We start from the raw sequence: 18,381 nt of genomic DNA, 5'->3' as shown, positions 1-18,381 counted from the left end.
AGTTGGTGCTTTTAGGTTCAAAAGAACAACAACAACTGTATCCTTATTGATCACGTTGACAGACGACCCAAACACGTTGAAGCATACGTTCTCCAACATGTTTTTAAAAGTTGTTTAATTCTAGTCAAATCATAACAGCCTCGTGAAACTCTCACTTTCCCAATCAAACAGCATGTATTCACTCCATATACCTGAAAGTGCTCCAATCATTCACCCGAACATGCCAATAAGGCGACGAGTCTCTCAGTGTTTTGAACCAAGTCTGAAAACCAAAAGCAGAATCTTACATAAACTGAAATATCTGGAAACAGCAGAAGAGGCAGATTGATGAAAGTCCTCTAAATAGAAAACTGCCATCCATGAACATCCATGTGCAGATCGCACTGCTTCCTGGAGCAGAAAATAAATAAAAACACAACCAAGAGAAACACTGTCGTCATCATCCACCAATGAGACGGTGTGTTCTGTTAAAGCAGAGGGGCAGAGCATGAACGGTCAGAACAGCCACAACCACAAAAACAAGGCGCTATATTTGCATTTAGTGTGACATTTATCTGCCAATGCTGCCCATCTGTTCACTCCCAGCAAACAAAATGGATGTGATCATCTCAGACGAGACTTGGTTAAGCACAGATGGGTTCAGTCGGTATTTCAAGGACTTTCCACTTTGCTGGGTGGGAAAAAAACCCAAAAAACCTCTTTAAAAACAAACAAACAACAAAACAGCTGATAAAGACATAAAATAGTGGCCAAGCCATTTTCCCCACCAGTGGCTTTTGAATAGTATAAGGTGTTAGCTAAGAGGTCCATTTAAAATCTCTGATGCCTTTCACATCATTACAAATCAGGGACATTAACTGAATGCTATCAACACCACTGCAAGACTTCCTCAGGCATTCATACATTCCCATCTTTGTCATTATGACACTTTTGATATAGAGGCTCTCTGAGAATCTGAAGGACAATGCAACAGTGTTAGCAGGCCGGGCCGATCAGGCGCCCGGGTCACAGGGAGAGAGAGGTCCATTTCACACCCGTCAGATCTTATTCCCACCCAGCCTGGACGCACTGAAAGACACTCATCAGGGGATCAGCCTTTGCCCCTGGGCCTGTCTGGCCACTACAACCCCCTACCAAAATTCTGTGTGTGTGTGAGCATTTCTTCCTCATCCTTCCTCTGAGGTCAGCTTTATCTTTGACCTGCATTCTAAGAGGAACCTTTTGACATCTTTATGGTTCTCGGTGTGAACGCCTTCCACCGCAGCCCCATCTGACTCTGTTAGACTGAAAAAGTGGCAAGAGTACAGAAATCTGATTTGTTTACGTGAGAAATCGCAGCTCGTCTGGACACACTTTCCCAAATGCGCGTCAGATTACAGTGTTTTGGAAATGAAACGGTGTCGCACTAAAGAAGGACTGCAAGACAGCAGTGCAGAGTGACATTCATTCATGCTCCTTAACCTCCTAGGACCTGGCGTCCACCTATGTGGACATCCCATTTTGGGTTATTTAGACCAAAATACTTAATTTAGCTCTACAAGGGCCTGATATCCACTTACGAGGACATTATGCTGCTACTGTTCTATCGAAATTTTAAACGTATATATCCTCATATGTGGCTCTCATTTTTCTTAGAAACAAAAATAAGGTAAAAAAAATATATATAGATATATCTATCTGGTAATTCTTTTTTACATTCATTAGGTCCCAATCTGCCCAAATATCAAAGAGAAATTAAAAATGCTGCTGTGGAAGAGTTCAGGTCTGAGGAGGTTAAAGTCAAATATAAAACATAGGGTCAGTTTATTGTAAATTGTAGCTCTACAGCTAACAAAGCGTTTGTGGTGCCGTTTTAAAGCAGAATGGAGCTTTCAAGCACTCAAGTCTGCATGTTAGGGAGAGGGGACACACACACAGTCATTCCACTGCTTACTTAATGACACCTGACTCTACAATGCATTCCAGTCATGACCTTCATCTTCACGTAGCCTCAGAGACACAAAGGCACGCTTAGGCTGTTAGACAAATGACTTTCCTGCTGCTCACCTGACAAATAACACAACCGGAGCCAGACAGGTGACAGCGAGGAGATGGAGGCTGGTTTACTGTTGTCAGCTCTCCTTTTGCTCCATTACCAATTCCTATTCAGCCTCGCCCCCTCCCAACTCACAAAAATCAGCCCTAATGACTCCGAGTGGTATTCTTAGAATACAAAACAGCCTTTGTATACATTGTGCCAGGGAGAGTAATTTAATAGAGGGAGGTATTAACTCCAGACTAAATGTTTTGATGCAGGATTCTTATAGACGGTAAGATACAGGAAGCATGTTTGGGTACGAGCGGAGGGTCTCGCAGCAGATATCAAGGTTTGTAAGAGAAGAGTGGAAGGAATTGTTTTGAGATGACATCACAGCCAAAAACACAGCAGAGGCCGTGGCTGCAGAAACAGCAGGAGGCTCTGGTTGGCTGCTTGGCTCACGCTGAATGGCTGCAGCACTATAGCCACTGCCTCTCCGGTTCCTGGACATTAATGGACCCAATCGTCCGCACTGAGAGACAAGCAAGACCAGTCTTTATGCAGACCGCTTGTTTGGCCAGCAAACCTTTTTCTATGGCTCTCTCTGTAAAACAAGACAAAGTTAAGCTGGACCTTTACTTGGTCCTGGAAGCTGCTTAGAGAGGAGCACTGTAGAAAAATAGCAGGTGAAAAGGAAACAAACAGGTTACACCTGGAAGGTCCTCGAGGTGGGCTCCCATCAGACATGGGATCTCTACAGAAACAAGTATCAAGAGGCCAAATTAGACCCAAATTGTTGGATTACCATCCCCGTTTAGGAATTCAAAACGTGCACCAAGATGAGATCAAGTAAAAAAACCAACATACTTTTACTAAACAAATGCTTCAGTCTCTTCTTTACACGTCAGTTCAGATGGTTTTGCTGCTTTGCACATTAACTGGCATTTGAGCTGCTTTGGCTTCCTGATTTGCGTGACTTCAACACTCAGCACGCGAAACCAAAACCTTTCACAGGTCCGCTAGGGTCAGAGACACGTAAAGTTCATGGCCACACAGTGAGTGCAAGGGTCGTGCGGACATCTGCGTGCCATTTATGGATTTGGTGACGTGCATGTATGAGCTTTATGTTACGACGAACCAGCTGCACATGCGTCACAGGTGAGTACGAGGGAGCGACCGCTCATTCAGTCCTCTCCAACCGTCCACATCTGCATCTTCCCTCAGCATGTGCATAAGCATACATTATTAAATTGTCTCCAGGGGGTAAATGAGACTCTTCTTCATCCTGGCGTTGTTCCCGCTGGTGCAGGGTCCGCTCTTCAGCAAAGGTTTTGCCATTTGGTTCTGTCCGAGGCGTCCTCAGGTGATGCGTTGACGGTCTTAATGTCTTCCTAGATTTTGTCCAGCCACCGTTTCTTCAGTCTGCCTCGAGGCCGGCGTTCTTCTGGGTCGATCCTCATAGCCGTTTTTGCTACAGAGTTCTCATCGCTTCGAATCACATGTCCGTACCACCTCAGGCTCGAGCATCTGCAGTAAATGAGATTGTAAACCTATAAATTAATGAACATACCACAGTCAGTTCATTCGAATTTTAAGCTGCAATCCAACAGTTTGACAGGTCGGACGTGAAGCTACAGCACAGCTGTGCAAACGCTTTCAAAATGTACAATTTACAGCACACAGTACAACTCACTGTATTTATAAACCAGGGAAAACGTCTGAATTCACCAAAGAGGCCAAAAAGTCTTAGAACTGAAGTTTGAGACCACTTTACGTAACCGGCTGAAATGAATCGTCGAGCCTTAAAATGCCAAAATATGATTTGTTAGTCCACATCGCCCAGCTCATATCTCGTATAAACAATTATTCCAAGACATCAGAGATATTAGATACTCGATGCAATTACAACAAGCTCATTTCATCCCTTCTTCAACGAGCATTACCGGGTGTTGTCATCCAGATTAGCTATGCTAATCCACCGGCATCATTCTCCAACTTCTTTGCATTTGATTTGGATTTTCAGCCTGTTCCCAACTCTGACCCTCATTTCACTGCAAATCCTTCTTTTTATGCAATTTTAAAAAAGGAACAACTGCAAAGCTTTGGTGCAAATAACCCCCCCAGTTTTGTGCAGCCTGAGTAAAAATGACAGTCAATCACCGTTATTTTAAAATGCTGGTTTGGTGAGAAAATGTGAGTACGGGACATGCATCTTATATTTCAGCTGGAAAGCCAACCGAGTCTCATTTCTAGAGGTTAAAAATAAAATTCTTTCCGTTCAAATCTCCACATAATTAGGACAATGACTCAGAAGAGTCTAGACTGAAAGGATGACGAGCAGATGGTTCATAGCTCGTGAGAGAACAACGCTGTAGGTTTTCCTTCAAGATTTATTTTAATAAGAGACTAATTTCTTCTGCTAGGAACAAAATATGTCGTCACTATGAATTCTTTTTAGGACTCGTTCCCTCCCAGCACAGGAACGCATCTTCACACCAGTAAGATCCAACCATGGAAAGAGTGGAGGAGAGCACCAGTGCTCACCACACCGAGGCCAAAGATGATTCACACAGCTAGAGTGAGGTCTCACAAACACACTGTTACGACCCGGCTCAGAGCCGCAACATAAAAAAATGATACGAATATCAGAGTATGGGTTTTATCTTAGAATGGAAAACCAGGTTGGCTAAAATGGCTGCTGCCACCAAGGCAAAGACAAGTGAGCTCCCTGGAAGCTTGCCTCAGGTATGCTTTTATCCACACCTGACTAGGTGTGGCCAATTAGCACCAGCTGAAAACATTGAGGAGATTAGGGGCTGCAGAGACGTAACACCTCCTCCCTCAAAAGGGTTCCTCTAGGACCCCTAAATTTATTAAAAGCCCCTCTGAAGCCTTCAGGTCCTTGACCCACAAACCTGAAATAAAAGTAAAAGCTAACAGAAGCACAGTGTTCACATTATAGTTGGCATCTTTAAGCATGGATGCCCCTGCATGAGGATTTGAAGTGCCACACTGAACACACACAGAAAGTAACATGTGACCAACACAAAGGAGCACAACAGTCAAACCCAAAATGATGACCTGACCTGCTACAACACAAAACCAAAAGTAGCAACAAATAAACACAACCAAGTGATCTGTTCTCTCCACCACACAAATGGTCACATACGAGTGGCCCTATACCACAACAAGTTTAATCCACAAGGTTCAGTAAAGAAAACATACTAGTGACCAACCACAAATGGAGAGCTATGGCCACACAACGACCACGTCAAGGGTGGCTCAGCACCCCTCAGTGTTATTGCCATCACCTGGCCAACAACACTCACAAGTGATCCAACAAAAGTAGCCATATTCCCCACAACACTAAAGGTCACAGCACAAAACACTCACCTCATGAGGATGTCATTAGCATCCATCAACACTGACATTAGATGCACACACAGTGTACACACTATGCCAACTTAAAAACGACCTACCTGCCTCAGCTACAGACCATAATTAATGAACGGTCTCAAACCTCTTGCCAACCCATATGGAAAAGAAATAGTAAAAACATATGATTTACTCATGAAAGTGGCCACTTTCACATTACTTTCATATATTTTTTTAGTAAGTATCCAAAACATACAAGTTTCATTATATAATTTTTCAAGGGATCTTATATCTGTTTTCACTCTTGTATGCTTTTCATACAAGTTTCACACAAGACAGACACAAACTTTATAAGATTTATATATATATCTTTTCCATATGGGAAGTTTGGTGCCACTGGTTTACTATGTGCAACTCCCAGCCTAAAACGCTAAAAAACAACAAAACTTTACCTGTCTGGTCTTCAGTGGTGTACCGGGCTCGAGGCAACTTTAAACGCAAACTCAAGGGTAGGCAGCAGACCGGGGTACAGTTTCCCACCAAACCCTGAAGCGTACCCCCACCCAGGATAACCACCAAACACAAACTAAAACAACAAAGCAAAACAACAAACAAGTGCTTCGATGGAAGGGCAGCACAGCCACCCAGCTGAAACACACTTACTAAAGGGACGTTGCTCAATCACACACCATGGCAGCCTAACCTAGGCTGCATTCCTGCCATGTTCGCTTGGTGTGTGTGTGTGTGTGTGTGTGTGTGTGTGTGTGTGTGTGTGTGTGTCTCTGTCTCAGTCAGAGGCTGGGGGGGAAGGCTGTGCCTGTGTCCAGAGGAGGAGAACAGCTATGCTTCGGGGAGGTGACCGTTATCTCAGCGGCTCACAGAAACAGCCAAACAAAGAAGTGCGTGAGCGTCCAGCTGTGACGCCTCCTGTGGCTGATAACGTCTCCTCTCAAAGCCATTACAGTCAGAAAAGCTTTTCTGACCGGAGTCAGACCGGAGTCTATCCAAACGCTAATGTGTTGTCATTTAATCTTGATCAGGTGTGTTTACATTCAGTTAATACTGTTGTCATGCTGTAATTAGGTTTCATTAACAGGTAATTAGCCGATTTGGGTTTTTCCCGTTCGACCGCGATGCATCGTGTAAACAAAGAGATTATTTACAAACATCTTGATTTTTACATCCGCACTTTATTCCAGCTTTTCCACTGCATCGCTGCATTAGTGACCAGTGTTTACCACTTGGTTTAAAGTTGGTTTAAAGTTTAATTACAATTTTAATGTCATGTATGAACACTTTAACCTACATGCAAATATTTGATTTTTTTTAATTGACAAATATAAATGTAAATTTAAAAGTCAAAATGGAAAGCCTGTAATTATGGATGAAAAAATAAAATAGAAATGCACCTGTGTATTAGCCAGCTGCTGAATATCGTGGTAAAATGACCACTGAAAACAAGAGCTTTGTCACTTTTTGAAACGTGCCACAAGAAAAACCAACAAAAGAAAGCAAACGTTAAAGATGGAGAAGGTTACAGACACAATGCTCATCTGCTTAAAAATGGGTGGAAACCTTTGCAGCAGTGATCACTAGTTATCAGTTATAGAACAAGCTGTAGCGCCATTAGTCAGAGCCAGCTATCTTCCTGAAGATGTCAACACAGACAGCGCACTTCTTGCACAATTTAACTCTGAAAAAAAAAACAGACAAGCGACGTCCTCGGATTTGGCACAGAGGTCATCAGTGAGAATCAGTTTCTGTGAAAATACATGATTGTGTAACATTAAACCCGCATGCAGAAAACGTCCAGATCACAGTTTGCTGAAGAACTGGAAGTGTGATGACACAGATCATTTGTGAAGCTCAGATGGGGTCTGCCGTGTTCCATCTGAACTTAGCCAGGAAAATCCCAGTGACTGGAGAATTCCCACAGTGAAGAAGAGAAGTGGGAGTGGGATGACATGTGGCTACATGAGTGCAAAAGGTGTTGGAGGGATGACATGTATAGATGGCACCACGGCTGCCTGTGGTTACACAAAACAAAATTTAAAAAAAACAAAAAACAAACAACACCCCACAAACTTGATATGTTGAGTTCCAGCGTCACTGACAGGAGAAGAAGATTCCTGAGTGCAAAACGCCTCCCGCTGAACAACGGCATCCTTCATACCAACAAGTCAAAGTGAAAACAAACAGGAACCAAACTGACTTCAGCTGCATCGTCTGCAGATCCACAAAGTTTCATGCAAGTCAAATCTCTTTCTTCTTAATTTTACATGAGGGCAAAGATCCTGCTGTTCAGAAGTAACTTCAAAGGATACGCACTTTTGAAACGTTTGACATTTAAGTAACTGCGCCCTTTGCTGCACATAATATATATTTTAATAAAAGAATGTTCTTCAAAAATCATAAAAGGTCACCGAGACCTTCAGTCAGCAGCATAACTTCAGTTACAGTGCAGCAGAGCTACCATTAGCCAAACAGTAGCTACAGTTTCACTTCAGACTAACATGAACACAGCACATTCAGCCAGGCTATTAACAGCATCTACAAATCCAGCTGTCATTCAGAGGTGAAAGCACCAATATTACTCACTAGAAGCCCCAAAGATGTGTTCGCTGCCACCTGGCCGGGAAAGGCCAGGTAACAATGCACGAAAAAGGGCAGTAATAGCAAAATGGCACGATGAGCCATAAAAGAGTAGCAATTAGGCAAAATTATACTCCCCAGTGAAAGGAGAAAAACCTAAAAAGGTCCATCTGTAGACGTGTATTGCTGAAAATCCATCATCTAACCTATTTTAAAAGCTATTTGCAGGCTTTGTCTGATCAACACTCGTGACTCACTCACAAAGCTCATCTGTACTGATGCTTCCAACCACCTGCTTCTAGCAAGAGTGGGACTTATTTATCCTGCCTCTTCCCATGTCTCCTGTTCCCGCCGCTCTTATTTAGCCCACCTCCTTTGCATCTCTCCCACCCTTCCACTTTTCTGTGTCTCAGTCTATAAGGTGGGAATTTGGAAAATCCCAAAGCACTTGAGGAATCCTGCTGGTCTTTGTCTGCTTGGGTTTGTCCCCAAACTGCTTCTCAGACAAAAACTAAAACCTGAGATGTAGTGTTAACAGAGACGCACAGCAAAAGAGGCATTTAGGAAACAAAGAATGAATTGATATCATCTAACAGCCCCACAATGAAGCCACTCCCCCAGCTCTTCTCTCTCACCGTCTATAACCACTCCCTAAAAGTTGAGTATTATACCCCCTGACCCAGTATCATGTTCAGCCGCCTATCAGGTCAGGGGGCAGCTCTCCCACCCTCTCTTATTACCACCTTTCAACCAGCCCAGTCTTAGCTGAGCTCATACCCCTGCATGACTACTTGTCTGTGGATTTCGTTAATATTTCTTGCTTCACCAGCTCAGCAAAAGCCTATTTGAGTAGACAAACACACACAAAGTGCACATTTTCAGGGAAACACATGATCAGGCGACCACCCGGCCAGTTGCCATGTCTGTACCAAACGCCTGCAAGCCAAGACCAGCCCTCCACAGAAAAGCTTTTAAAACAGTAATGTCATTAGACTCCAAGCGACTTTAAGGAATCTCCATTTTTGGAGCGCAGAGCCTGATCAATAGAGCAGAGTGCAGGAGAATGGCTGCTGGCAGCACTTCCCTCTGCAACAGGACCGGCTTCCCTGGAATTAAGACAATTCTGAAAATCCCATTTTGGAAAGAGGCCTGGCCTCACTTACTCAGCTTCTGTCCCGACTTAAACAAAATATTTTGTCCTCTTGGTTCAGATATATTTAGAACTCCTCACAATGCACACCAACAGTGTCCTTTCTTTAAAATAGCTGCTAAACGTAAGACCATCATTACTCTGCAATTACCCACCCAAAGTACAAACACGCATGGGCTGAAAGCACACCATCCAAGTGGTGTAATAATTAACCGGGAATGAAAAACACCAGAGAAAATGTGGCAAAACACAGAGAGGGAGAAAGGCTTCAAACCCAGGTCCAAACATACCGGACACTTTTTTCTTTAAACAAATGAATTTATCGCTCCACAAGATGATAAAGCAAACTTTGCATATCTCTAACGGTTTTTCCCCTCCCTTTGTTAACGATTCGAGCAGAACAGCAAAGTTTTTTACATCTATCTGCAGCTTTGGCTAAAAATGCACGAGCGCTCCGAGCTGACAGAGAAAGATTTAATTCCACAGTAGCCTTTTCCACAAACCCAGCTTCCTCCTGTGCCAGTCAAACCCAAAGTGGCCATAATGAGCTATGACACACAGCGCCCAAAACATTGTTTCAGAAATAGATCTGGAGGGCCACCGCTCTTGGCGTGTAGCAGCAGGTACCCAACAAAGCCTAAATGTCACCCACATTATACATCGCACGAAGGATGGGATGGGAGGGATCGATCAGTCACTGTGTGGTCGCACAGCAAATTAACCTTTAAGTAAAGACGCGATGCTGCTGTTTAACCACAGAGCGTCCATAAATGCGCGGTGGCTTTTAACGTGTAGAGTCTTCAGGATAAGCACTGCTCCCATCTAAGAACACTAGACGGCCAACATCGCCAAAGCTAAGACAGCATAGCTGGTCCAGATCTGGTCTGTGTAGTTTCTCAAAGCTCCCACCGGTGTTTCATTTCCACAGAATGTCCCAGCTGTATGGCAACATTTACATTATAATGTTGGAAACCATTAAAAGGCCAATCGCATATCGCAAAAGAACAATTACTCATGTCAGTTCCTGCATCTGAGAAGAGACGTGACACCCAAAGGAAAAAGGTTTCCTTGCTGGAGAATTTCATGACATGAGAGCCAAAAATTTATTTTTCAGGTTTTTTCAAGTTAAAAAGAAAAAAAAAAAAAAAAAAGGACACATTTTCATGCAAGAAGGAAAACTGAAAGATTTAATGATGCTCTTTTAAACATGGATTTAATTTCAAAGAAATCAGAGCGAGTGTGTAACAATTAAAAAGTTTTAAATAAGTAAAAGCCAAAAACAACACTGGTAAAGACTTTGCTTACTGTGTGAACAGCAGAGTAGCGATGGATCCAAACAGATCTGAACTTTATACGCTGTATTTAATAAAGTGGCGATTCATCCATAGAAAAATGCATCTTAATAAATTCACCATCGAAAACGACCCTGAGACCGCCACAAACTGCACGACTGAAACGAGCAGGAAGATCACATCCAGAGTTCAGTTCATATTCTGCAATTACGTGTTTTCTTACATCAAAATCGATTTGCTATCAGAGAATCAGTCGGCGCTAACCAGCTGGATCCAGTCCTTCCCTCTCCCTGTTTACTTAAGGGCAGTCTGGTCAAGCTGCTGCGGCCGCTGTCGATGTCATTCAGCTGCCTCGATTCTCTCGTCCCAGGGTCGAACTAAATCCACCGTCTGCAGCTGGTCACTGCTCTGGGATGTGCTGTGAGCTTGGAAGGAAGTACGTCCAAGGATGAGGATTATTGCTTTGTTATTTATTGTACTATTTATCAGTTCATCTGAGGACATGCCTTACTGTGGGCACAAAGTTAGAGCAGAGAATGGGACACAGTACTGGTGCAGGGTGAGAGCGACAGATCGTTCATAGTTAGGCTTAGTTTTGTAAAAGGACAGAAACACAGCAGCGTTTGGATGGAGAGGTTTCACACAAGTCTAAATTCAAGAGAGGAATTTCAACCAGGCTGCGAAAAGAGTACTTAAAGCACGCCAGTGCAAAAGTGTAGCAACAGTGGTGTTAGTGAAATTATACTTATAGACTCAAAAGCTGGAAAACTGCAAGTTTTCAGGTTCTCCTCCTTCACCATCTTTCCTTAAAAACAAAGTGTCATCTTTGCATTCATTTATTTTTGTTCTTGAACACGTACAGCACGTGAAGCAGTCTTCCAGGTTGTACTTTTTACAATGACTAGTATCTATAGTCCAGCTATTGGACAATAACTCTTATTTATATGTTGCTTTGAACCATTACACATGCATTTCTTGTTTTAGTGGCTAAAGATGCACACAAGCAAAGGATGCAGAAGGAAGGAAGCGTTAACTGCTTCTGTAGTGTGCAATTGTTTTTTTAACAGTCAACAAAAAAAAAAAAGGCAAGTCCACATACTTAAATGCTGGGATGGAGTCGGCGACGGACTTGCAGGAAGTCGTGGGCTGAGAGAAAGAGCACCAGGAAGCTCCTTCCAGCTTTTTCGAAAACTTTGTGGTAGTTTTGCGAGGAACGCCAAGGTCATGAACCTACAGCTGCGGGGATACAGTTAATGCAGCAGTCCACCGAGGACTGACAGACAAAAGGACAGATGGACACCAACAGGTCCATCTCCCTTTTCCAGCTGTTGTAGGAGCAGCAGTGGCCCCAGGGCGTAATGATTAACGCCTCAGTCAAATGCTGCACAAACCAGATGGTAAAGATAGATGAGAAGGGCAAAGTCCCTCGTCTCTGCAGCTCTGCACCCACAGACAAACCGTCACTCTCCACATACGATTAATCCTGTGCGCACACACAGTGTTTAAATCATTTTTAATAAACATGGAGCCGTAGTCAGGAAGCACTGTGCCGTAAAACTGTAATCACATAGCCTTTTCTGTGCAAACATAAAAGAGCAGCATAAAAACATAATTACACAAAAGGCAGGCTTTTATAGCATCGCTATTTACTTTCCAAACCTTAAATGATGAGTAAAGAGCGAGAGGCGACTTCATATATTCTGGGGAGGAAAAAAGAAAAAGAAATGTCCGGCGTCGACTCGACAAGAAAAATATCCCTGCTAACAAAAGAAACCTGCAATCAGGCGAAATCTTTCCTTCCTTCGTTCTAATCGTGCCCTCCAAAGTTCAGTCGGGACGCTCATTATGAAACGAGCTCACAAACAGGACATTGTGTATCAACAAGGGTGGACGTTTCTGACAAAAACACTGGTGTGGCGAGAAAACAGGCATCAAAGCACTCACATGCACGCTGACTCAAATCATAAGCTGGCTCTTTTCATAAGGCACAGAGCATCTCACATATCAAAGGTCTCCCTCAAACACTCAATAGCATCCCCTTCAGCTCGCTACATGAAAGAGAACACTGTGGTGTCTTATAATGCACCGTTTTCCCCGTTCACAGGGCCCAACTTCAAAGACGGACAAAATCAAGTAGGAAGCCTTTCAGTGTCTCCGTGGAACGGAGTTTCCTGGAAGTTTAAGTCGGAAATTATCAGGAGGCAGCAGGCTCATTCATAATTTGGCACACTAAACGCCTTACTAGACGTGCTCCATATAGACCCGCCATCACACACACACACACTCGCCGGGGCTCCTGCTTTGCAGAGTGCGAGTAAGTATCACGAACATCTGGCCAAGCCCTTATCACCATGGGAAAAATGTCTAAGGAGGCTGTGTTGTCCCTGCTCCAGGGTCCGATTTAGATTGTGTCTGCGGTTCAGCAGCCATAAACTGTTATAGCTGTGATTCTTGTTAATGGGAATCATGAAAAGTGATTGTTAAGCGTTTGTTCGCCTATTTCATGAGAGCTAGACCTGAGGCTGTTTTGCCTTCAATGCCATGCAGCCTCGCTCACGCCACGTGGGCAGAACTAAGTCAAGTCAGAAAATGAAATTAAGCTGGCAGAGGAGGCGTTAGAAAGAAATGACAAACAGACCGGGTGGGTGTCAATATCAGTGACATTCACCTGGACTGAGTGTGTTGGGGGGCTCAGGTAGTTTCATTGGGGCCGAGGTCAATTGCACCAACGAGTTGGGGAATCCTATTCTTAATGGTACTGCCACGTGAAGACATTCGTGGACTCCTCAGTGAAGACGTTTCATTAAATCGTGGTTTCTCTCCGACTCACATGACACAGGGTGGCAGGTCTACCACCTGAGCTGCTAACAGGAAGGTTGGTGGTTCGATCCCAGTCTGCTCCAGTCTGCAGATACTAGCCCCATGTTGCATCTATCGGAGTGTGGATGTTAGTTAGGAAGCACTTTAATAAGAGTAGAAAAAAGTGCTTGGCTGAAAGTACAAGTTGTGTAAAGCCCTTTGAGTGCTCAACAGAGTAGAAAAGCACTAAGAACCAGTTCATATTTATTTATTAGACTTGGCACCTTTGTGATATAATTAAAGAAAGTTGTGTTCAGACAAACGACCACCACCTCAGTGAACATGAGTTTAAATGATAAATGCAGAAGGTGAAAGAATCTATAGCGGAGCACAAACGTGCGTTTCAACATGTGATATAACATGAAGCCGTTTAAAGCAGCGTCGTGCAGACGTACTACGATTCCTCGGACAGGAACCAGGGATTTTTTTTAACCTTAATGGCAGAAGATTTGAAGCAGGCTTTCATGTCTGAGTCCTTTTGTCTGATTAGTGCACTCATGCTCCCAACTCCCATTACTACCTGACTCTGACAATATAAGCAACGACTCATTCAGTAGATTAGCAAAGGAAAAAAATAATAAAAACATTCATCAAACTTCCAAGTGCACCGATTTGTGTTTAATGAGGGGGATCACGACTGTGCACACACTGGTCTGTCTTAACTCATCTGTACATCTGCACCACACGGTGTCGCACCTCAGCTAACCCCACACACATTACACACATTATTATTAGATACCACTACAGGCCAACGTAGAGTTCAACGCGATAGAACGAAGCTGGAACTTCCAACATGCAACACAAATTCATAACGTCACATTACAGGCTCGAGTTAAAACTCCAGAGAGTCAGTGCACAGAATTCCTTCATTTCCTAACAAGACTTAATTTCACATCTGCAAGCAGGAACATGAGACCCAGCTTTGACATGCAGACACACAATGCAAGACTTTTACATTAATATTACATGAAAATGTTCCGTCCACAAACATGCACGCACAAAGGTTAAAAGGGTGGTTAGCGCTACGTTGTTGTGTTTCCTGTTCAGCTGACAAAGGATGAGTAACATTACTTTAACATAATGATCATGCCTATCAATCAACAGGATCCGAGACAAAAAGGAAATCTCACTGAGACTCCCACTAGGAAATAGGACCAGTGTCCCAGAAATGAGATGGCCCCATCAGATTAACACAGAGGCCTGAGAGGGGACTGGAGTAACAGAAACAGCTTAGACATGACAGGCAGTTTGTGGTGAAAAATCGCAGGAGGCACAAAAACTGTCCAGCAGTCAATATAATGACATTATGAGAGGACAAAAAAAGGGCTTCAATTTTATCTAATGTTTCACAACATCTCAGGAAAGGGAGGCATCAGGGAGAATTGTGCTTTGCCTGCCATAGACGAAGCGAGAGCCACAATTAGGTTTCCATAATTCACTAAAAAAAGCCATACAGTTGGCATATTTCACAGTGAATCTGAATGACAAAAATACTGAGCAGCAAATTAGGATTAAAGAGAAAAGCATTTGGCCAAGCAAGCCACTAGAGAACTGAACCAGTGCCAGTGCACCCACACACTCCGGCATGGAGCGATTCCATGCCAGCCCGGAGAGAAGACAGGGAATACTCCTTCCTTTAATCAGACAAGATATTAAAAGAGCATCGATAACCTAGATGCTTGAATTAAATATGTCTTCACCTTCTCAAATCAAGTCAATCCAGCTACACTCCTTAAGGTTCCTTAAGTTGAATTTAAATGTTTGTCACAGGACGTGTTGAACATGGAGCTGCCAGGCAACGGGAAATGAGGAAGACCACGAAGAAAACTCACGCATGTAGTGAAAGAGGATAGGCAGTGTTGGTGCGACAGAGAAGAATGAGATGGAGTCGCTGTGGTGACCCCCGAAGGGAGCGGCCAAAAGAAGAGGACGATAAAACAAACGTGGCTGCAAAAACGTTCCCAGCAACATCCCAGAGGAAGCGGCAGTAATGTGAAACACAGTGAACGGGCTGAATGATAACCATGTCACAAAGGTGACATTCCTAGCTGGAGGGAAAGCCGCCATCTTTTCTGTAACTCGGGCCCATTAAGGTAGTCTGTATGCGGTCTTTCTTTCTGGCCCGGCTCGCTGGGGAGCACCATTACAGGGAAGCAGTTTGGACTTTGACCCCGGTGCCTGCAGAGAGCTGGGAAACACTTCTGAGCTCCTCTGCTTCCTGTCAGTGAGAGATGCAGGAATCAGACAGGTTCCTTAATATTCAGCCTTTTCCCTGCTGTTAGTGGTTACGGGGGCCTAACGATGTGCATTCCAGCACTTGTGCGATTTTCACAGTCTAGGAGCAGGTGTTGCTTCGCTTTTGATTGGTGGTTGTTGTACTCCAGAGAAACACATACCAAATGAAAGAGGGGAAAAAAAAAATCTCACACTTCCCCCTCCCTCCCCATCAACTTTCTTTTGCCATTACCACTTCTCTCCCCCCTCCTGTTTCAACAAATGAGCTCACTGTTTTTACAATGATTAGTACTTAAGGGACTTAGCAGTAAGTGTACGAGGTGTAAGTGGTATGAGTGTGAAGACAACTACACAATACACAAATTCATGCAGAGACAAAGAAAATAAGACAAATAAGAGCGCCAGCATGGATCCTGTCAGTGCGGCTTCAGTGACGTGAACCCCCCCAGGCTATTAGTCCCAACTTAGATGAAGGTTTCAACCAACTTCCTGCAAAATCAAAAGGTTTGTATTTTCCTCTTTATAATGGATAAAACTGAGACAAAGCAAGAACTGGAAACGACTGAAAAACAGTTTGGGATACAAACACACAGAGCTTCAGGCGCTGTAAGCAAACACATCCACATAACGACGCTTTCCCAGAGCGTCTCCTCGGATGTGAGGGACGATTTCAGACTGTACCTGTGACTGCTGGCAGCACACGATGCTTTGAAGAGGACACAGAGCTTAAGGGAAACAAAACGCCTTCGAGCAAATGCTTTTCAGACTCAAACCATCAGAAAAAAGGTAGGAAATAAATATATGTATCACACCCACCACGTAATCCAGCACTCGTCTTTGAAAGCATATGCAAGAGCTGAAAAGCCAGGTACACACAGGAAGAACAGAAAGCACACCAAGCCGGAGCTAAACAGCCTACGAGCGATTAGAACTGCAAAGCCTTCAGTCTGCCTAAGTAGCTCGGTGTCCTCGACGGTGGGCGATTATCTTGCGCTTGGCTTTGGGGGGATATCAGACTGTCAGGGCGCAGTTAGAGAACAGCCAGCTGGTCGTGGCATGGGGAAGCGTTTCTATCACGGTGGAGCAGATGAGCAAAGCTTTCCTGGGGGCAACAAATAAATAAGAAAGTTGCAAGTACTAAGAATATAACTGCTCTGAGACCAGCCGGTCAACCGTGACGACAGCCTGCCACTGATCGTTAGCAGACAAACTTCTGGATGATGTCAGTGCAGCAGTAAGAATTTACCGCTACCATTTCACAACCCTTATGTGGCAATAAGCTGCGCACACGTGGACGCAGTTTAATTTGATGCCGTTTTAAAAGGAAAGAAACAGAAATGACGTGTGACAGGATGAAAGAGAAGAGTCCAGTGTCCAAGGCGGAGTGACTACCACACCTAACGCGCCCACGAAGAAGCGGAAAGAGGTCTTTGTGTGACGGCAGAGTCACGGTCATGGGTTAGAGCGCTTTAACCTTCTGACCCTCTGCCCTCCTAATGTGGTTTCTGAACCTTGAATTTTCTCCAAGAAACCAGACTCACACAACCTCCCAAAAACATGCGAGTGGAAACTTTCAGCACCAGAGAAGTTTACTTGGTATAAAGTGTTGCTTAATTTCCTGGTGCTACATTCCTTAGATAAAGAAATTACTATTAGCGGGCTGTAAAAATGTGATAACATTGTTCAAACAAAAAAAAACAAAAAGTCGAGGAATCAAAATCCAATGATGGCTGAAAAACAGGATACTAAACAGGAAAGCTCGTGAGGCGTTTCAGCCTTTTGTTTTTATCCTAAACAGCTGATAAATCAAAGCACACACGTCTAGTTCCTGAGAGTCACCATCAACAAGCTGATGGCCGCACTGTGGAAAATCCCATCTGTTTCAGGCTGAGAACACTTGTCCATACAAGACATGTCTTAATATGATAGGACAGCTTTTAGAGTGCCTTTACGGTCCATGACCTCACTCTGTAGCGCGCGCACACACACACACGAGACATTAAAAAAGGAGTAACGAGAACAAAACCAAAGCCCAGGAGTCATTCTTTTGAACGTTACCAACCAATGCCACATCCAGCTGGAATACTTCGTAACTTTCCACACGGCGGTGTCCGCAAACGCCTCCTCCCCCATCCATCCATGTGTCAAACCAGCGGGGTCTCGTCAACACAGCGCCAAACGTTTACGGCGAAGGTTTTGGTGTAGACACGCAGCGTTGTGTCGGCCGGGGAGAGAGTAAAGTTACTGCCACCACGGCACTTGGCACGGCATCGGTGTCCAGGGAGCCCGGTGGCAAAGCGGCAGTCTGCGACGCAGAGTGGAAAAAACTTCCAGACAGCACCACGCTGCTGAACCCTGGCTAACCGCACACCTTTTAGCCGCAGGCTCGAGCACACACCGCCTCACACCTACCTCCGTTTTCAGGTCAGCTGTATCACGGTGTCCGGCGTGGTACGACTCGGGGACGCTTGGGTCAAATTTTAAAGCCGCTGTCTGCAGTTTCGACGCGGTGAACAACGTTGCAAGGCAGCCACATACAATGAATAAGTTTCAGCACACAGAGCAGCTGACATGTGATAGATGTGTATCACACGAGAAAGCCTTACTGAACACAGACAGAATCGCGCTAACAACTCGTTTGGGTGCAAACTTAACCGTAAGTTCCGCGGAGCTCCGAGAAATCCATGCAGCAACTTGCTCGCTCCCGACAGCCCATGTTGCTTAACTTGTAGCGAGCCAACTACCCAGCTGTGACAACCTCCGTCAAGCCAGTGGCAGCGACAGCGGTAACTTCCGGTTTGGAACTTCGAAATAAATGTAGCAAAAACTAGAATAACACGTTAATGACAATTTATAAAACA

The 18,381-nt window shown here is 44.2% G+C and overlaps 1 protein-coding gene across 3 annotated transcripts in view; it reads right to left on the bottom strand.

The window, feature by feature from the left end:
* Window positions 1-18,366, bottom strand: part of LOC120729416 (solute carrier family 45 member 3) — a 40,119-nt gene extending 21,753 nt beyond the window's left edge. For 2 of the 3 annotated variants that reach the window (XR_005694929.1, XM_040024960.1), the window contains exon 1: window positions 10,650-18,366. The gene's annotated coding sequence lies outside the window, so the exon portion shown is untranslated. Of the gene's footprint in view, window positions 1-191; window positions 1,544-10,649 lie in introns of those variants that run through there. The other variant, XM_040024961.1, reaches the window with a different exon arrangement.
* Window positions 18,367-18,381: the final 15 nt, after the last annotated feature.

This window comes from Simochromis diagramma, unplaced genomic scaffold (assembly GCF_900408965.1).
Source record: "Simochromis diagramma unplaced genomic scaffold, fSimDia1.1 OVJJ01000293.1, whole genome shotgun sequence".
In the NCBI taxonomy this organism is placed as follows: Eukaryota; Metazoa; Chordata; class Actinopteri; order Cichliformes; family Cichlidae; genus Simochromis; species Simochromis diagramma.
This window is presented reverse-complemented; position numbering and strand designations above follow the sequence as displayed.